This window comes from Falco rusticolus, chromosome 8 (assembly GCF_015220075.1).
Source record: "Falco rusticolus isolate bFalRus1 chromosome 8, bFalRus1.pri, whole genome shotgun sequence".
NCBI classification, from domain to species: domain Eukaryota; kingdom Metazoa; phylum Chordata; class Aves; order Falconiformes; family Falconidae; genus Falco; species Falco rusticolus.
Genome location: NC_051194.1, coordinates 57,259,446 through 57,280,734, shown reverse-complemented (window position 1 = coordinate 57,280,734; position 21,289 = coordinate 57,259,446). Strand labels below are relative to the sequence as shown.

General features: G+C 46.6%; 1 long non-coding RNA gene across 1 annotated transcript in view; it reads left to right on the top strand.

Annotated features, from left to right (window-relative positions):
* The window catches only part of LOC119151941, a 42,564-nt gene that overhangs the window by 6,342 nt on the left and 14,933 nt on the right, over positions 1-21,289 (top strand). The window contains exons 2-4 of the long non-coding RNA XR_005105619.1: positions 12,831-12,943; positions 13,500-13,599; positions 13,712-13,853. This is a non-coding gene — a long non-coding RNA (uncharacterized LOC119151941). The remainder of the gene's footprint in view (positions 1-12,830; positions 12,944-13,499; positions 13,600-13,711; positions 13,854-21,289) is intronic.

The window sequence follows — 21,289 nt, the reverse complement described above, 5'->3', positions numbered from 1 at the left end:
CTTTTTTTACATTTCTGCAAAATAAAAATAACTGAAGGGGGTGGGTGTACATGTCAGTATTCATCTTTCACCTCTGGGGAATCTTGTTCTCTGTACTCCATCATTTGGCTCGTGCCTCTTCTTGGTTCTTCATTGTACGATGATGTGTGGCAAGTTGGGGTGGCTAGTGATGGACCCTGGAGGTGCTCAGTGGAAGTCTGTTTGACAAACAAATTAGGTGATTGTTCCTCCTTCTCTAATATCCTTGGTTTGGTTTTAACAACAAACGGACGGGAGGCAAAGATGATGCTTCGGCTGGTACACCCTTCCTGCCACCAGCTCCCCCTATAATATCTTTGATAAACGAGCCTCAGGGCCAGCTGCCTACTGTTTAGCCGGGATTGCTGACCTGACCATGCTCTCCCTTTTAGGAATGAGGACAAAAGCAAGATTTAGGGGAAGTCACCAGTCTTGTAATTCTTCCCACGTTTTCCCCATAGCTGTTAAACGTACGTGGGGCATGCTGTCGGTCATGAACCCTACAGGCCAGTCCTTGGCTGCAAAGCTCCCTAAAGGAGGAGTTTTCCCACTGCTAATCTTTTTGGCAAGGAGCATAGCCTCACTTAATGCAATTGTTATTTTTATCCATCACTGAATGCTCTGCAGCTCAAGCTGGGTGGTCTTTAAAATGTTATGCACAATTAACGTGGGCCGAGTCAGGGAGTGGAGAGGTATTCTCAGGGGGGAACGTGTGAGTGTGGGACCAGCCAAATTCCTCTGACGCTGCTGGGACAGTGGTGATGGCTGACAGTGAACTGAAGCTGCTTCTCACATGGTTCAGCAGAGGTGAACTGGAAGGGGCTGTCTTGTTCAGAGGTCCGCATCTACCCGCTGCTCACGTCTTTGAGGAAGAGCTATGTGGATCTCAGTCCTGGCACGACTGCATCAGGTCAGCATGTCTCATTGGACCGATCTTGTCAGAAATGGGGCTGATGGATTTATTCCCAAAAAGCCCATCCAAGTAGTGCTGACTAAACCCATCTGTCATGGGCAGAGCTGACCAGAGAGAGCTTCTGAACCTGTGGGGAACCAAGGGAAGGCTGAAAGGACTGACTGAAGTCAGGGCATGGTCTCTGATGCAAATAACACCATGTCTGGCTGAGAGCCCACCACAGCTCATGCTTCGCTGCTGGGCAAAGCCAAAGGGAGATCTTCTGGTCCTCAAGGGTGGCTCTTTTGCCTGCAGTGGGGTTGTATGTGGCTGGAAGAACAGTGATCCCATAGTCTGGTGACCAGTGGGAAGGGCCAGCAGCAATGGCATTGCTGGAAGGAGTTTGGGAGCCTTCTCTAGCAGAAAACCTAAAGCTGTCATCCATGGGACACACTTTGAGGACTTCCACTTCCCCAGGCATTTCTTCAGAAGAGAATTGAGAGGGAGATGGGGTGGAAATTATCTTCAGCAAGGGATTGCTTTTTTCCCAGCTTTTTTCCCCTGCTAGTGAAGGTATTTTACAAACAACTGATTAAGTTTTGCATCATCCCGTGGCAGCTGTAAATGGTAATAGATTATTGCTTTATTTCCCTCTTCATTAATTCAGTCTGGAAACCTCAGCTAGTCATCAGCAAATCGGGAGGTGCAGACAGTTAATGAAACATGTAATTGAAAAAGAAGGGAAAAATAAAATCTCCATATGCATGAAAAGTTACGGAAATCCCCATACACTGAGAAATAGATTTGTGACAGGTAGGAAAAATCACTCTGTTTGTTTGGTGGTGCCTTGTGGATGGGTGCATTTGCTGCCACCGACCTGGCCCAAGAGCTGTAGGTAGCACTAACTTGTCTGCTGGTGGTGTGGTCTCGGGAGTGTTGCCTTGCCTGAGGTGGGACAGCCCACCCCACTGATGTGCTGGGGTTCAGCTTGATTGAGTTGCGCATCCCATTTTAGGATGAAGGCCTAATTGGATGTGACATAGGAATTTAAGCTGGGCTGATTAGATCTTGCCTGGTCTTGGACTCAGTCCTTCATTTCTTTTGCATGGTCTTCTTTTGGGAAGCTCCCTTACCCTTTAAGGAAAACAAGGGAACATCTGGCACGTACCCAGGGCACCGTCTTCACCATGCTGTGGGCTACCATGCATTGCAAAAGAGGGCTGGCCACCTCTGCCCTTCCTCAGGGATGGCGAGGGCTTGTGCATGTGTCCCATCTCTGGATGCTCTCTCTGCCCAGCAGACGCTGCTAGGACATTCAACAGCTGCCAGCATTTTGGAACAGAGGGTCTGAAGGTTGGATGTTTGCCCATCATTGGGTGGAGACCACCAGCTCATTTGCTCTGGAGCAATGAGCTGCAAGAGGCTTACAGCCATCCCAGTTTCCAGGAGACAGTATTTATCTTTGGAGGGATCAGATTTGCTCTTTCCTCCCCTTCTTCTGTCTGCAATCTCTGCCTTTTCGGTTTAAATCGTCATACTGCAGGAAAGCCCAAAGGCTGCAGCATGAGCAGGCGTGCAAATATCTGGATCACTGCAGGGTGAGAGGCTTAGAGGGATGAGGTGACCCCAGGAGAAGCATGGCAATTCAGCTCTTTTTGATTAATTTTTTTTTTTTTTTTTTTTTAGTTTTTCATGCAGAAAAGTATTCTAAATAACACTTTCTCCTTATTTTTCTTCTGCCTCCCATATAATTTTCCATCTCCTCACCAGGGAAAGGGGAAGGGGGATTTGTGAGAAAAGCAAAATAATTTTGCTTTTGGTTTCATTTCATTCTTTAAAAACCGGTTTGGTTTGTTAGTAGAAAACCAGAGAAAATTAGCATGGAAGAGGAAAATAGTCTTCTCCCTCAGCTACAGGGATGCTGCATGGCAAAATACTTTTCTCAGAGCAGCCACCGGAGACTGGAGGGTTGCCAAATCCATCCTTTTTGTGAAAATGAAGTCCCTAAACATCCCCATGTGCCAGGAGCTGCCAGGACTGCCCAGAGGCTGCCGAGTGCGTTGGTGCTGTGCTGTTGACCTTCCAGAGGTGACATTTCAATTCCAGCTGTAGGGCTGTGATGAGTGCCGTTAACATGTCCTAAGGACACCCAAAATGGGGGAAACTGGGATCCTTGGTATCTGTGTCTGAGGGCTTGAGGGAGATGGTCGTTTCCCTGTCAACCTTTAACTCTAAACCTGAAAATGATGATCCTGGAGGCAAGTTTTAACTTTTTCACCTCTTCCTCCCATGGCAGAAATGTCCAGCTTTACACTCTAAGTAGAACTGGTTATTCCCAGATGCTGCACTGGGCGGTGGTGCCTGGCTACTGTTCCAGGATGTATTTGACTGAATTAAGTGCTGGAGAGAAATCCTGAGGGTATCTGAATGACATCCTATAAACTGACAGGAGCATTGTCACCTTGGGGGAGCTCTGCTGTGCCCAAGCCAGAGGGTAACGTGATTGGAGTGGGGCTGGCAAAGGCAGGCAGAAACGATGAGGAGCTTGGAAAGTCTTCCACAGGTAGAGGAGGAGGTTAAAAAGATTAGGGATGTTCAATTTACTGAGGAGCAGAGTAAGAGGTGCCTTGATGGTGTTTATGAAATAGGGATCAGTGCAGAAAAGGTCAAGAAATCACTGTTATCTGCCAGCTTGTATGTTTTACGGGATACCTCATGCTGCTTGAAGGGAGGGGTGGAATATTAAATAATACTTATATTAATACATAACATTAAATCAAGTGTTTAAAGTAGAAAAAAAAAAGCAAGCAATGTTTTACAAGTATATGTCAGTGCTCTAGCTGTTCTTCAGTGATGATGTTTGGATGATGGTTGCCAGGCTTTGGTAGGAGCACTTCTCTGGTCCACAAGAGGCTGCAGGATAGCCTCCTGCCTGCTCCGTGAGGCAGCTGGAATTATTTCTGGTGGATATGGGAAGTCAGCCTCTACTTGGCAAGAGTTTTAGGATTTAAGCCTGTCTAAAGGCTGATCCTTGAAAAGATGGTTTAGATGGGTTTTTTTACGCCAACCTGGTAGTGTCGGGACAGGGTGAATGACATATTGAAAAAATGGGGCTCGGGAGTGAGCACCAAGGGTGGCTGGGCACTGAGGGGCTGCTCCCAGGGGACCTGTCCTGGCTGGGGGTTGCCCAAGGGCTCTGGCAGATGAGCCCCAGCAGCGTATGGCCCCCAGGTCAAAGGCAGCAGGTGTCTGCTGCTGTAAAACTGTCATCGTCTTCTGGCCATCGGGAGCTGAAGCAGTGGTTTGCTCTGTAGGCTAAGTAGCATGATTTGCTGTGTGATGCTGATGTTTCAAAGAGACAAATGAGGTTAGGACAAGCCGTGTCACCAGATCAGAAACAAAAAAGTGTGGTTTCACTCACACTTACAAGCTGCACTTATTTACCCCACTGAAGAGCTAGCCAAAAGTATTTGCTGCTTTGGGATGTTTCATGAAAGCGTTTCTGTCGCTGCAGAGTGGTGACCGGGATGTTGTGGATGGTGTAGGGGCTGCTGGCATTGTGAGGGTCCTGCAGCTCTGGGGTGGAGCTCGGACCTCTGCGGACTCCTCTTGGAGGGGATGGATGGAGGCTTCTTGGAGAGGGAAGATGGAAGGAGAGGGGCTTCTTGGGCTGGGTTCCTTTGTTTCAGATGTGGGAGCCAGCGTGTGGTGCGTTGCTTTGCTAATGATGCTGCTTTGACCTCTTCCATTTCCCTGCTGACACCGGCGACCCTCTGCCGTTCTCCTGGCTTTGACTTGATCTTCAGTAATAACAAAAGAAAACAAACTGATGCTTCGCGTTCACCCCGGTCCAAAGATGCTTGTTAGATTGGGGATGAGGGACAGATTTTCTCCAGCCTGTCTCAAATGCCCACGTGCCAAAACTTGTGAAGACTTTGCTGGGTGTTGCTCTAAGATTCGTATCTAATGAGTGTTCCCTGGGGAGGGTTGTTTAAAGTGAATAACCAGGAGCTTCTTGAAAGAGGTTGTTCAGGCAGTGAGTTGGAGCAGCAGGGCTAGGAGAGGAGCACGGGGAAGAGGGATGGGATGGAGGTGGTGGGAACTGCTTGGGGAGGGCAAGCCACCGTGCCATGCCATCCCGTGTCTCTTCCATGCAGCCACCATGCCATCACTGCCTGTCACAGCACCGTGCTGGCATCACTGCGTTTTCCCCCTCTGGGAAATCACCATCTCTGCTGAACCGGGTGTTTTACAGATTACTGAGGCTTAGTGCAAAGCTGTGTAAAACCAGGATGGGATCAGAGGGCCGGGGCTGCTCTCTGAAAGGGTGGAGGTTGCCATGCTTGGGGGCCTGAAGACCCTAGGGAGGGTCTGGCTGGTGCAGCCCTTGAGCTGTAGGGGGAAACTTTACCCCACAAGGTGGGACTTCACATTGCTCCCCTCTGCCTTGCTGTTTCGAGGGGTCACTCTCCATTCAGTCATTCTCATGCCAGGGCAAATATTAAAAAAAGGGATAGATAAGATTTAGTGGCTTCTCTGCAGCCCCTGACATTGAAATCTCTCCCTCTTGCTCCTTCCTTCCACAGTATGGCTGGCATCTGCTGGCCTGGCAAGAAGGGATTTCCTTGTGGTCACTGTGCTGCTGTCATTCCCCCAAATACAAGTGACAACAAGGCATCCCACTGGAGCCCCAAATGTGCAGGAACTTTTTTGTAGAGGAGCCAGCTGCAGAGAGCACCTCAGCCACGAGCCAGCCTACTCCGGGTAGCTGCACCCCCCATCGACCCTGGCCACCCTGCACAGCATGGGCCTTAATACCGTGATAAACACGGAACTGAGATTTTGTTTTATAGAGGAACACTAAAGGACCGTTACCAATGCCACAGTGAGTAGGATTGTGCCCATGGGGTTTAGTTAAGCTGTGAGATGGGGGGATCCTCTCCCACAGGACTGGGATGCTCAGACCACATTCCTCTCCTTAGAAAGGACAAGGCAGCAGCAGCGTCAAAGGTTTTGGGTGTATATTTTCAACATAGGACAGCTGCAAAAGCTTAAGCCAGGGAAGTTGATCAGAAAGTCGGAGAGCTACTCTCTCCTGTTCTGCTGGGCCAGCCAGGAGCTGGCGGAGCTGGCTGTGCCTCCCCGGCAGCTTGCAGTGAGAGTGGTACCTTGCTTTTAAAGGGAGTCATGGTATGTGACAGAGAATTTTGTGCCCTGTGCATGGAAAAGTGATCATGTCACCAGGAATTTCAGGTACTTTAATGTTTTTTCACCAGTGTTGTGCCCAGCCTCCATAAGAGAGGTGTCCATTTTGGGGGGTAAAAGCATCCTCTTTGCCAGCTGCACATCAGGAGTTAAGTCCTGTGATGTGACGGTGCATGCACAGCCCTGGATGTAAACAGGGCTATGGTATACAAACCATTAGTGCTGGGAGGGAAGGGTCTGAAGGCAAACATCATAGTTTTTTGTTATTGAATTGAACAGAATTATATTGAGCTCTGATCCCCTGCTGAATACGAGGGGGTGCTGTGTGTGCGCCTTGCTGTGTTGCCAGCTCCGGCAGGTCCCCTCGTCTGCAGCCAGCCTCGCATGTGCCCCCCTTGACTGCGTGTTGTCAGACAAGACTGATCTGATTATCTCTGTAAGGAAGACTTACTCCAGTGCCAGCTCAGTGCTGACGGCTTGCCCTCATTTCACTTTCTGCAGGGCACTTCTCCTGCCTCTCTGTGATTTCAGCCCCAAAACCTGGGGCCAGGCTTGCCTCTGCCGCAAGGATTTGGGTGACATGGGCCTGTGGGGGCAATGGCTTGCAAATCATTGCAGCTGGGTGATGGAGAGCTGAAAGATCCTCTTTGCAGAAGCACACAGTTAACTTGCTTTTTCACCACATTGGTCCAAGAGAAAAATCACATATACGTGTAAGCTGCAGGGAATCGGCAGTGCTAAGACCATTCGGGTTGAGTTAAACTGAGCATGGCATAGCCTGTCATATAATATCTTCTTACAAAAGCCAGACGTAAATCATTTTGATGAACGTATTTTAACCACCTGGCCCTGTTGTTCCCATAGTGCGGTTAATCTAACACTGGAAGTAAATAATTGAGCTGTGTTTCATCTCCATCCCTCGGAAAGCTCTGCTCTTTCCCTCTTCCCCACGGAGTTTTGTCAGGAGCAGAGGTGAAACAACAGGTTTGTCCATAGTAACTGACCGATGATTGATTGATTGTAGAATCATAGATCCTGTGTTTAGGCACAATGTGTTCCATGGCAATGTCTCTTTTTCCTACTTTATTACCCAGAAGGGCTTACCTTTGCTCAGAGGATGCTCAGCCTGCTTGCCTTTCAGCTTAGAAAAACCAAAGGTCACACACTACAGTGGCAAATGTGTGTTTCTGTAGGTCAGTTGTTCATCAAAAAGCATTAGGGATAAACTTCTGCTCTAAAAGTAAAAAAATTCTTCCCTTTGGTCATAAATACACAGAGCCAGGTTAGTCCTCTCAATAGTACTCAAGATCTACTGTAGATCATGGGGCAGATGTTGGCTTTTGGTGGCTCCGTCGTCAGTATCCACCTGTCTTCAATAGTAAAACATTAAGTTGGAAGAAAAGATGCGCGTTCTTATAGTGACCCATGTTTTGTTTAAAAACAAGAAGCATGTGCAAAGTGCTATTTGTTACGTTAAAACTTAAAAAAAAAATAAAAAAAATGTAACTGAGCCTTTGAAACCTCGAAAAAGTTTTGGGATTGTTTCTGGCAGGAATTTAAAAAAATTCCTTTTCCTTGATATTTTTGTCTTTTCTTTAATTTTTTTTGTGTTTTTCCAAAGACGATGTAATTTCCTGACTATCCCTAATCTGAGCTGTATAATCAAAAGGTGGGGAAGACAAACTGGGATAGCTCCTTCCTTTAAGGAAATGATTTTCAATCTTTATTTGAATGTGCTATAGCTTTGTATGCCTTATCCTTCAGATATAGCTAGAAGTAGTATTTGGCAGAGGCCCTTGTTGCAGAGATAGGGGCTGGGGCTGGACGATAGGGAGGTAACGGGGTTATATGCAGGCAGCCTTGAGGGTATGTAAGACCCAAAGTTAGAGAGAAGGCTCCAAAGTCAATTTTCCTTTGTTTTATGACACGTTCGTATAATCCAAACAGTGCTTTAGGTTTATTTTTTGAGATCATACCCTGGTTTGTGTATTTGGGAGTATGGTACTCGGAGCAACTGCTCTCATTATCTGATTAATACGGTTGGCTTTTCCCTTCCAGGCAAAATTATGGGAGTAATTAAAACTTGCTCAGTTTGCAAATGGAAAACGTTTTGTAGCTTGCAAAACAGACTGGAACATTTACAGCAGTTACTGGAAGGAGAGCCAAGTATACGAAGAAAATGTTTGCCTCCAAAACCATCTTTCCAAAAGGATACAAAACTTTGGGCTTGAGCTAGCCTCCAAGAAAGCTATGGAAAGCTGTCGTGGGGCAGTTTGGTTGGGAATTAGGTTTCAGAAAGGCTTGTAACCTCATTGAAAATGTGGTCCTAGACTTGACGCTGACAGATTTTGCTAGCAACGCTCATGCTCCTTGGCTCAAACTAGGACTTGCAGCCATTTTGCAAGCAGGAAAACATTGGAAGCTCCGTTGCTCACATGAATTTTTCAGCCACATCTGAAGCGGTATTATGAAACCAATCTGGTTTGGGTTCTCACATCAAAATGGGAGTCAACTGATCCAGATTCAGGGTGTCTCATCCAAACCGCAGCTCAGTTTTTAAAAGGGTTGAATTTGCAGCTCTAGTTCTGGTTTGCTTGTAATAGGAAAATTACTTTTTATTTTGGATGATCCCCAGGAATTTCTCTATCTTGCAAACTGCCGATTTCCAGATTTGTGCATAGCATAGACCTGGGGCGAGGGAAACCTGACAACTTTTCAATTCCTATATATGTTCTGCATAATCCAATTGCTTCTGATTTCGGCAGAGTCAAGTTTACTGCTAGAGAAAATCAGGAAAAGTTGCATGTGTTGTTTGGAAATACAAAGAATTTTGCATATGAACAAAGCCCATCTCTTATGAACTCCCCAAACAGCCCTCCATTCCCAAGCAGAGGGTCCACAGCATCTATCCAAGGTGTAAGGACCATTTCTTCAAACCCTGGTTCTCATTATCACTTTTAGCCACAGAAGTTTCCCCCTGCTGCAAGAGTTATGGCCTGTTCTAAAGGAAAGAAAATGTAATGCTTACTCAACTTCTTAACAACATGGTTTTTTGGTCATTTACTTGGTGTTCTGTAGGATAAAAATGAGCAAACACTCGGGAAATGTTTGCTTTAATACCCTTGTGGAACCATGTTCCTGTCCCTGGAAAAAGCCAGCAGCAATTAATACGTGTTGCTTACTTATGAGCACGGGCAGGCTTATTTGAACAGCATGTTCCATATCGGTAGATGCTGTAGAAATATTGTATTTCAGACTAGAATGATTTGACTTGTAAAACTTCAAGAAAATGTTGAAAACCATTCTGAGGTTTGCTTGAGGGGAAAATGGAGTCTTTGAGCATGTATTGGGATTTTTTTTTTTCTTTGTTTTTACAACAAATGGCAGCTTCTAATGCAAATATTCATGATTCCTTGGTACTTATCACTGCCTATTGAAAGATCATTTTCAGGTCCTTCGAAAAAGCAGAGAAAAAAACCCCACCAACAGTTTCTGGTTTAAATCAGGGCCTCAGAGTGGCAGCTTTGCACAGGAAGATGTGACAATCTTTTTCCAGCAGAGAAAAGCAGGTCAGTTATCAGTCCTGGGCCCTTTTGCACCAATGTGGCACAAAGAGGTACTGTTAGCAGGGTTCTCCTGAAAAAAAGCAGATGATGGATAAGCCTGCATCCTTGCTGATGTGAATTCCTGACCTAGTTTCCGTAGCAGACTAGCTCAGGAGCATAAAAGAGCTGCTGGGGATGGAGAAAATGCCTTGCAGGCAAGCTGGCCCTTTGGTGCCTGTGAGCATAAGGCAAGCATTGCCATGTTGGAAGGAGCTGCTGGGCACATCACATTGCAGACTAGCCGGCTCAGACCCAGTCCGCCGTGGATCCTGCCCCAAGGCATTGCCACACGGTTTGAGGATGAGTCGATGAAGAAAAATACCATCTAATGCGATAGATGGCAAAGGAAGTCTTGTAGTCACTGGCTGTGGAAGGAAGTGGGGTGGTGTTTTGTAATACTTTCCACCAATTCCACTTTGTTGTTGTTGTTTTGTTTTTGGTGTTTGTTTTCTTTTGTTTTCCCACTATTTTCTAACTGCCAGCCTATCTTCTGCTCTCTACCTGGCCTCTTTCCCTCGTGACAGTCTCCATATACACCCGTTTGTCCCCACGGCTTGCAAAGAGCTGGCACATCCTTCCGCCCATCCCATTTTGGGTTCAGAAAACAGGAGATTGGTGAGATCCCTGCCCTTGCAAAAGGCAGCATATGGCTGCTGGCATCCCCATCCCACCAAAAAAATATCTTGCAGGGTATCAGGCTCCCAGTGTATTCTGTTGCACAGCAGTGGGGAAAAGTGAGCTTGTGTGGATGCCTTAGCTATCCCTGAAGGCTGGGGTGAGGATTCATGGCATCCATAGGAGCTACTACCTCCACAGGAGGGCTGACAGTCTGCTCCAAGCCATGGCATGTGGTGAACTAGGGGATGAGATGAAATGTTTGTGATAGTGTGAGTGTAAATAGCTCCTGAGTCAGCTGCCCTGGGGGCTCGAGGCTGCTCTATCACTTGAGATCACTTGGCTCACTGCTTGATGTGCTCTTCCAAACCTAATTGCTAGCTCAGGGCTGCGTTGTTGGGTTTTGCTGTGTGCGTTTGCGTGGCAGGGAGGATTAATTCTCTCTGCCGCAGGGGTCACTGGATGGGGCCATGCAGAAGGTCTTCTGAGGATGGGGGTTCAGAAAGATGCAGGGGCATCAGACACCTATCTCAAACATGAAAGCAAAAAGGGAAATAAGTGTTTAACCTCCCCGCCCCCGGAGCTGCCACAAAAATTCTGATTTACAGTAATATGTGGATGCCTTTTGGATCTGCAGTGAAAAAATCTATGGTCTCACCAAGGGGAAATACTCCTTCAAGTGCCTGTTTTGTGCTTCGGTTTATCCCATCCAAGTGTATTTCAGTCCCAGCAGCAATCTCTCCCCTGACAAGGATTTAATATTAGGAGGCAGTTGGCCCTAATTCAGCAAAGCACCAGGTCATCGGCAGTGCTCGCACAGTTGTGGCTTGCTCCCTTCTTAATACTGTATTTAGCCTGGGTTCCTTGGGAGACAAATGTTTGGAGCAAGGACACAAGTTGGTTTTGTTCCTGTTTGTTTGCTGTCCAAATTAATAATAGGTTAAAGATGTCCTGCTGATTAGCCGTAACATCCCAGCAGTGTTATTTGTACTGTCACAGTTGAGGTCGGGGTCCTGGGGTGCTAAGGGAAGAAGACACCAACTCTGCCGTGGAGATGGAGAAAGGGGAGGCTTCTGGTCTTAAGGAAAGAAGTGTCAGTGTTCAAGTGGCCTTAAAAAAATGGATTCACAGCTGGTGGTGTGGATTTCCCTGGCTGATGAGAGCGAGATGGCTGAAAAGCAAATATGGGGAAAATTGTGAGTGAATTAGAGGTCTGGAGTTAAAGAAGGAGGTGCGTAAATGCTAATGGTGTTTTTGAAACTAAGCAGAGGCATCCCCAGGCACCCCGTTTCCATCGAAGCGGAGCAGGACAGACTTTGCTGGCCAGAGAGCAGCACTGGCTCTGCTTTGTGGGCATCGGGGCACGGGCTGGTGGATCTGGCTGCATGGCAAAGCGTTTGTCTCGCCCATCCCCAGGACCTGCGCTCTGCGTGCAGCTTAGAAAGTTCACATAAACTTATTCAACACTTCACACCAGTCCTTCTGCTTTCTGTCCCAGGTCCTTCCCTGCCAGACTCAGGGGTATCTGGGGTTCCCCTCTGCTCCCCAGCCTCTCGCCATCCAGCAGCATGCAAGGAATAGCACTCCACAATAAATCACTGCTGCCCAGTGGGGCCAAATGAGCTTTGCAAGCTTCAGAAAAGAAAATATTGAAAGCTCTTTCTTGCTCAACGTCTATCTGCGTGTATATATTTACACATATCTATAAAATGGATGTGTATGTGTATATATATAACATATCTATAAAAGAAGGTTGTCTAGAACCACAGCATGCAGCTTTTCTCTGTCAGCAGGCTTTCCACGAGGCTGGGCTTACACATGGGGACCAGATGTGACCATCCAAAAAGGTCTGTTCACTTCTATACCCACTCTTATTTTTCCATCCTACTTAAGTACAGCATGAGACATATGGGCCAACCATCCATCTGAGGTTAAGCGGAAACCAAGAGTGATCTCTTACAATGCCATAAATAGCTAAATAGCCGTTTTCAATAGTAAATAGGGATATGTGAATTAAGAACGAACTCTGAGCAGTTTAGGCATTCCAGTTTCTTGTTTTAATATCTTCATGTGGCTTTTTCCCCCCCTCCCTTCTTCGCTTCTCTTGGTGGGAGGTGACACGTTTAACAATGCTTCCCATGAGCAAGAGGCCCACTCTGGTTATCTAAAGCAGAATAAAAAAAAATAAAAAGAAAAGAAAGGGCTAGGACTCTTCAAAAGGAGCCTAGCAGAACTGGAGACCTCAGGCGCCTTGGGAACCATATATTCAGTTCTTTGAGGGGACCCTGAAAAATCCCATCCACACAATATTGGCAGTCAGTGCAAGGGTTGGGGGACACATTGCCAGCTTAGAGCCTTTGTATGAACTTTCAAAGCTTTCATGAGCTGTCTCAGCCAGCCACCCTTCTTGACGGCAACAAAAGCTGTCCAGAAAGTCTAATTTCTGTCACATGGAATGAAATTTTCTGATGGTTTTCTATTTGCTTTTGTTCCAGAACAGGAAGAAAAGTTGAATTTTTTCCAGTGAGCGGAAGCTCTTGTGAAACATAGTCAGAAACACGGGGCGACCTCATCGAAGTGGACCATTGAGTTTCAGTCTAAATGCTAGGTAAAATGATATCAGAATGAACGGAAAGGATAGAGTAACCAGCGTGAAAAAGATGAAATAAAGCTTTTGGTTTCAAACTTAAATGTTTCTGAGGTTTTGCTGTCCAACTCCTTCAAAATCAAAATTTTCCCACAAGTCAAAATATTTTGGATGAATCAGGACTTACTGTTGAAAAGCTGCTCTGGGAATTTCAGTGGTCTGCCCAAAACACAGCCTGCTGTCACATCTGTGCTCATCTTTATAGCACACAGTTCATATCCACATGCAAAACTTGGGATCCAGCTTTGAGGTGGCCCTGCTTTGAGCAGGAGGTTGGGCTAGAGACCTCCCGAGGTCCCTTCTGACCTTGGTGATGCCCAAGGTCTTTGTCATGGAAAGTAGTAACCTTGCTAAGAGGTAATGGGGCAGGAAGAAGTGGGGCGGAAAGCAAAACAGAAGAAAAACAGAGGTACAGGAATGTGCTTTTCAAAGCCATTCCTAGAAGGGAAAAAACAGGAGGAATATTTGTATGTTTTCAGGCTGCAAATTTTAAATTTCTTCCCTACTTTTCTTCCAGAACATCCCCGAAGTAATCCCCTCCAGCCACTCTACAGACCTGATCTCAGTTCAGTGGTGGAGAAGGGAATTTCCTAGATGTGTGAAGCGTCTTTGGGGAGGTAACATCTCCCAGCTGCAGGGAGCAGCCATGAATGGGGAAGGCACAGGAGAGCTGGCTACTTAAGCGATAAACAAGTAAGCGTCTTTAACTTTACCCACTTTGCTTTATAGACAGGGGAGAAAATGACAAGCAGAAATATAAAATCATACAGCGGGAGCCATTGCACGAATCAAGAGAGAGGAGTGGTCCTGGTGGCTGAGGGTCAGCACCCTGTGGCAGGGGAAGCACTCACAGACCAAGAGGTTTAGTAAGGTAAGGAGCACTTTGTTTATCTGGTACTGATGTTCTCTGCAAACCTAGGAACTGCATGAAGTCACTTGGTAATTCTTGCTTGTGCTGCTAGCTGTACTGGTCTTCCTGGAACCTGGTCTGCTAAGGAAATTAGAGCCTACAGCCACCCCTGACCCGGTGGGACAGTGGTACAGGAGGGATAGAGTGACTAGTTCAGCCACTGCACCTGAACACCTGGTGTAGTTAGGCTAAGTAATTTTGGTACTAACACGGTGCGAGGTTGACGGCAGAAGTCCTGCTGCAGAGAGCTGCCCCCGAGCCCCGCAGTGGGCTCAATAAATAGGTTGGACATTTGGTGTCGTAATTCCAACAGTGCATGGTATTGGCTCAGCTCCGCTGTATTCAAAGTCAGTGGGAAGCGCTGACGGCGAGCCAGCATGGCTCTTACAATCCCTTTCTCTCACTAATTACTTCTGGCTGCCGTGGAAGCCCTGAGGACTTCAAAGGGATGACACTGGATTTGCAAGAGGCTGTCTCTCTGGATCTTCCATCCCAGTTTCTCAGCCCATGGTGGTCCATAAGGCTTCAGAAGGGGACTCACTAAACAACTGCAGAAAACATTAAAATATATTGTGCGTTCCCACAGATGCACATTCCCACACAGACAAAGGCAAGTTAAATGGAGAGAAATCAAAGTGCTAAATGAACAATTGAAATGCAGCTTTTTTTTCTCTCTTTGGCTGTAAATGAAAAAGTATGCACACAAGATGGAGTTGGGTTCTCCGAAAGGTGAAATGGTTCTTAAATAAAACGTGCAGAAGTGAGTACTCCGCCCCACATCAAGAGCACCATGGGATGCTGCAGAGGTGGTCCAAGGCCGGGGGCACCATCCTTCGGGGCAAGTCCAAGCTTGAGGCCTTGGTGCTTTAGACATCGTTCTTAACTAGCTGCACATCTTCCCTTATGCCAAACACTGCGTACACCCTTCTGGTTGTGTCTTAGGACCTTGTAGCCTTCCTACCTCTCTGTTAGTACAAGTCCAGGGATAGACTGCTCCAAGGAGATTTGTTTCTTAAAATTATTGAGTCTCCAAGGAGCTTCATGCACCTCCCACCTAAGCAACTGCATCCCTGTCATTTTGCTACTCCATTCTCAGGGACCAGGTTTTGAAGCACAGCATTGATGCATCAACTTTGCTGCAGTAGTTCTGCCTTGCCTTGGGTGGGCATGTGCTCTGCTTCTCTGTGAGGGAGCAGAGAAACGCTGAAGCAATCTGTAACATCCACAGCCATGCCAGGACACCCACCAAATCAGTGCAATCCTTCCCCCTCTCTCAGAGGCTGCATCAAAGAGGAGAAACTTTGGTCCAGGCTGAGCACAAAAGGCATTTTTGGTCTTGGTGGAGGTTTGAAGGAGGTGCTTGTGCCAGGGACGGTGATGCCAGCCCAGGGGGACAGGGGAAAGTAGGTGGGGAAGTGATGGTCTCTGTGCCCTATGAAGGGGCAGCAGAACATGGCACTGAAACCACAGCAGTGAGTGTGTCTTTTCTCTTCTAGAGAGCACTGCCCACCTTCTCAGGCTCTTTTGGGAAAAGCGGTATAATAATAAGGGTTTCTGTAACAAAGGTTGTTGGAGCTATCTCCAGCACCACTGCATATCCTAAAAGAAAAGGAGAAATTGATTTTTTTTTCCCCCCCCCACTAGAAACAATCAACCCACAGCTCTTCTGGGCAGTTTCCTGCAGGGGGGGAGCAAAGGGAGTGCGGGGCTATTTTTCCCCAGAGCCTCCATCAGCCCTACTCCCAGGAGGCACCCCCCCTTGCCACAGGGAGATTCAGCCCTTGGGACACAGGGCTTTTTCCACCCAACAAGGGGGCCCCGAGCCCTGGAGGGTTTTCCAGTCACAACACTTAAAAAACACATCCCAGGGCTGGATTAACCCTGTCCAACATGGAGATGAAATATAAGCAGTTTTCATAACACAGGGAAGTTTTATAACTAGTCAGTGAGCTGATGGGACAGCTCTGGACGAAGCAAATAAATAGAATCATCAGACAAACTTAAGTGATTTTGGCCAGGCTCTTCTCCTGGATGAAACCATGTTGGCTCCATTTGCTCCACTCCTGATTTTTGCCCGTTTCAATGAGTGGAGAAACAGAGGTTTCCACTAAACCGTTAAGAAAGTGGTGATTTCAAAATAGCCAGGCAGATCTGACCATACTTATTTGAACGGGCTTTTAGTAACCTTCAGAGACTGGCAATTCGGGTGGTAAACCCACTTTATGATCTGTTATTACCTGTGCTCTGCTCAGAGGCAGCAAAACTCATTACAGGCGTAAATGGCTGGAGCGCTCCTGCATACCCGTGCAGGCAACCTTTAATGCTCTCCCTTTTCCGGCTTCTCAGCGATAAAAATTCATTACTGGTAAAAAACAAAAGCCACGTAGTTAGCTGCCGGCTTGCTTAGTGGTCAGGCTTCTGTGCTTGGGGCTTTATTTCGCTGCTGACGTCCCATGGATGACTGTAGAAAAAGCACTTCGTTTTTAGGAAGTTGGCCAGTACGGTATGCTTTCTGTTTTTTATTTAACTGCACATTAAATGTTCCCCTTTGCCCCAAGTTTTATTAAGGAGAAATTAAAGAGAGCCTTGTTAAGCTGGAAACACAGAAGGAAAACAGTCCGTCCTGCTGGGCCAAAGAAACAGCCTCAGGATCAACCCTACATTAGCCCAGTTCTCCAGACATGATATAATTATGAACATGGCAGTCCGCAAAGGGCATGGGAACTGCAGACATTCCTCTTATAGAAAACTGGGGAGAAATGAAGGCTGAAAGGAACCTCGGAGTTCAGAAAAAATCACAGCTGGTGGATGTTGGTGCAAGCTGACCATGTTGGGTGATGGAGATTCCTCAACAGCTCTGCACAACCTCTCCCTGCTATTACAGCATTTGCCCTAAAGTAGAAAATGTTTCATATCTCTAGCAAGCAGAAATTGCGAAGTCCACTGGTATCCCAGCCAGTTCTTTTGGTTGTGGGGAAATAAATAAAGTTCAAGAAACTGGTCTGTGGAGAAGGTGTTCAAGAAATGATGGACCAGAGGGTTTCCAATGAGCTTACAGGTCCATTGGCATGTGGAATCATGTCCTGAGTGTTGGGGCATGCTCACGTTCCCCACCACCTTTGCTTCCCTCATCTTTCCCAATGCTTTGGCTCAACATTGTGCTACTGGTAAAGGCCCATATATTGCATTTGGGCTTGAAGGCACGTTCTAGTGCTCGTAACCCACCATCGCCTCCAGATGCTTCAAAAACATGTTTCTGGTTTTTGAACCATGTTCTGCCTGGGATGAAGCTATGCATTCTGGCTGGTGCTCTAGGAAAGTGCAGGAATCTGTTGCTTTTGGTGGTGTTTCTCCACACCCCACCTGTGCTGGAGTTTCTCAGTGGAAGGAAAAGGTGTGGATTAACTCGGTATTAACTAATACCGAGAGCACCATCTGGTGGGCTGCGGGGCTGGATAATGCAGGCAGTAGGAGCCGGGGATGGGCTTGGGGCTTGAAAGCAACCCAGAAGTGCATCTGGTCGGGGCTGTCAAATGGTTGTGGTCCACCTGGTCTGGCTTCCCACAGCCACCAACTGGCAGCTTGAAGGAGATGGAAATAATCCCCATGGTGGTGATGAATAACTGACATTTCTTATTGCCTTTGGATTGATGGAGCTTGACGTGCTCCTTGAAGAGTGGAGAAATCCCTAGCTGGGATGACTAAGTTCCTACCATAAATATCCATCATTTCTTCGAATATGGATAAAATCTTTAAATTGGTTATATTGTGGCAATGAGTTCCGCAGGTCTGTGATCTTTAAATTTATATATGAGTACATATATATTTCTGTTTTGTGCATATATATAAATATATATCTGTTTTAAGTTGGCTGACATTCGATGTTACCATCTGCAGCTTTTGCTTCTCTGAGCTGAACTCCTATCCCCAGGCTCAGGCCATGTGATTTCCCTTAAAATATCCTCTGAGCAAAGGTGAAAGCCGTTTTAGCCCAGCTTCAGCTTTCTGCTTCTCTTGCCTGTGAGGTGCCTTGTTGGGCTGGCAGTCATGGCTGGGTGATGTTAGGTGGTTTGTTTTTTGTTTTTGTTTTTTTTTTAGAAAATACACAAATATGTTTGCTATAGTCTGCTCTGCTCCTGCACCTTCAAGAAGTGAAGGAAATGTTGACAGAAGTCTGACTGGAGATGTGACTATAACCCACAAATTTGTTGCTTCTTAATGTGATGGCATTGCTGAGCATGTGCTGTGACTGTCTCTGGGGCTCTGCAGGACAAGTTGGTTGATGTTCTGTAACATGCTTACAGTGAATTTTTTTCTCATTACTTATGTTTCTATACAGCCATCAGATACCTCATAGAATCATAATTGATGTGAATTATTTAATAATGAGGGTAGCTCATGGTATTTTATCCTCAGCATCGGCACTGTTTTTTGTTGTGATGAGATTAGATCAAACATATAGAGAAAAATTAGTACCAGGGGAGTTTGAGTTTGCAGCTGCAGCTCTCTGGGATGCCTTTCTGTTGGTTCTTGGTGCTGGTTGGTTCCCAGGGCTTGCTGCTTCATCGTCTGTTTGTCCTCCTCGTTGCTTACCCTCCATACACTCTTCTTTCATCTGAGGCAGCAGATGAGGACCGGTTCCCACGTTTTCTCAGAAGGAAAAATCTCATAAGAAAACACATGAGATTTTCCTCTAAGTTTTCATGTTGTAGCAGGTGGAAACATGCAAACAATGTGGAAAAAAAAGCCAGCTGGGTGGACCCAACTCTGTTGTCAATGTGTCAAAAGGTAGTTAATAGAAACTCCTACTGTTGCTCTTTTTGAGTAAATACTCCCAAAGGCTCTGCTGCCAATAACAAACAAGTCCCGCTCGAGAAACACTTGTTAGTGTGAGCCTTGGGCAGGTTTCCCAACCAGGAGGTAGATGTGGGCTTTCCCCTTAGGGCTGAGAGTCATGGGAAGCACTAAAAGTGCCTCGTGGAGATTTTCAAGTCTTTCCCCTCTTGCAAGTGAGAACTTGGTGGAGTTCCAACCACTTGCACAACACGCCCCTCCCTGGGTTTGCTTTTTCAAGTGTGAGCCAGTATGCAAACTTTTTCTTGGAGGTATGCCAAGGTCCTCCTTAGGACAGGGGCAAATCTCCTCCTTTTCCCCAAACCCATGCTGGTGTTCTTGGGCTGGCATCACTGTCATTGTCATTCTGGCCTCAACAGCCATGCAAAAGCTCCATGTGCATAGAGCGCCAGCACCATATTTTCCCAGTATTATGACCCTGTTAAGGTGAACCACCCCTATGCAGCCCTGCTGCTGCAGGTGCTGCTCACCAGCAATCAGGTTTGCTTGCTGCAGCAGGGTGTTGACCCTGCTGTGTTTTGCAACAAATGGAAAAAATCAGAGTTGTGCCCCACACCAGTAATCTCGGCCACAACCCCTTATTTTCTTCCACGCCAACAGTTTGGTATCATCAGCGATGTATGTGGGAAAATGGATGCCTTGGTTAAACCCGCTGGCTGTTGATGCCAGCCTGTTGCAGTTGAAACAGGCATTGATTTCTGGTGGTGTGCCCATGCAGTGCTTCCCCAGCAGCTACTTCCCATCGTCACGGAGGAAACTAGGAGTGTGGGCACAGCACCACTGTGCTGCAATTTAACAAACCAAAATAGTAAAAATCCCTCATGCAGATGAGTTTTTCCTCATGACATTTCCCTTCCCCCTCATCTCCTGCCCTTTTCTGTGGGCTCTGAATTGCAGCACCTGCTTGCTTCAGCTGCTGTGACTAAAACTGGAAAATAAAATGATCAGTGAGGCTTGCTTTCTTCTCCCCAAACAATACCCAAAATCTCCCAAAACTGGCATGCTCTGTGCAAAAACCTCTGCATTAATAAGTGCGCCTTTGGACTCTAAGAAATATCTTTTGTGTGGGGTTCCCCCTGCATTTTAATAAGCCTGGCTTTTTACAAAGACGCCCCCACAAAAAGAAAAGAGAGAAACAGACACATACACAAAGACAAATTTCATTAGGCTCTAATCTCCTTTCTGACAAATACACTCCTGCCGATCTCTAAGCCCTTTCAGGCCAGCAATGCTTTGCTTTTTTTTTTTTTTTTTTTTTTTTTTTTTTTTAAATCTTGTTGTTGTTTTGTTCCCCACCAAAATAAAACTCGTCTCAGGAGGGGACCCTGGTGCAAAACACCGGGTACTAGCATTAAGCTCAGCAATGCTGAAATGGATAACACCACTTTTTTTCTTCTTAAAGGTGTGAAGTTGTTAATGAGGTGCCCCACACGGTAGAAACCCAGCAAATCCTTTGATTAAATCCAGTCCAAGTGGTAGAGGCTGAATTATTTGTACTTGGTCCCTTTGAGGGATGGTAGTGGCAGTGGTTGGGGGGAGAGGAGAAAAAGATGAGAAACAACATATGCTGGACAGTGGGGTTTGCTTAATTTGGCAGTGCAGCTTAAGATAATGTCAGGAAAAGGGAGGGGGTTGTTAAATGGCATCGGTACTTGATACTGTATAAATAAAGATGCTGGCAGGAGGATTTGCTTTGAATTGCAGCATTTTTGGCTGTGGGGGAACTTTTAGCAGAAGATCTCGTGTCTGTATTACGGCAGCAGGACTGTGCTGCTCTCTAGCAGGTCAGATTTTCTATTGGGATGGAGGGAGATCAGTGTGTTAATCCTCACATCTGTACATTTTCTTGAAGTGCTATCTCCTCCCTTGCTGTGGGGTGCGATGTACAGCAAGGGCTCAGTCGTACGCGGTGCCGTGATGGGGCTGATGTGAATTCCCTTGGAAGATTTCTCCCGGTGGCACTCAGGGTCCCACCTTTGAGCTTGGATCCTCAGAGCTAAGGGTTTGGGGTTCTACTGTCATCTTCTATTTCAGTTGGGTCCCCAAATCCTGTGTTTTCCCAGGCTCTCAAGACTTTGGCTGTAAGGTGCCGTACCTATAGTCATGCCAAGGAGCAAAAAAGGGCTGAGCTTTCCCTTGCTCTCTGCTTCGCATCTACTCACCTGCACAATACAAGCTCTTTAACTCTGTTTTATTCCACTTTGATGACTGAAAATATGGCTCCATCATGTGCATATGGGAACTGCAAAGAAGGGGTAAGTACGCTTGGATTACTGAGGTGCAGAACCAAGGCAAAACCAGCACAAAAATAGAGAAATTGCAAGGGAAGGAGCAAAACACCCAATGCAAACTACCTAGCGCTGCATTGCAGGAGGAGTTGACGTTTTTGGCTGGTGGCCCAGCAGAGCATTCCTGGCATAGCTGCTCTGGTCCCGCGGGTATTTAGTTGCTTTGGGGTCCAGGCATATTGGCTGGCTGTGCCAGAGTCCCCGGCTTGCAGCATCCAGGGCATGGTAAGATGCCAGGTTGTGGGTGTCTGAGCA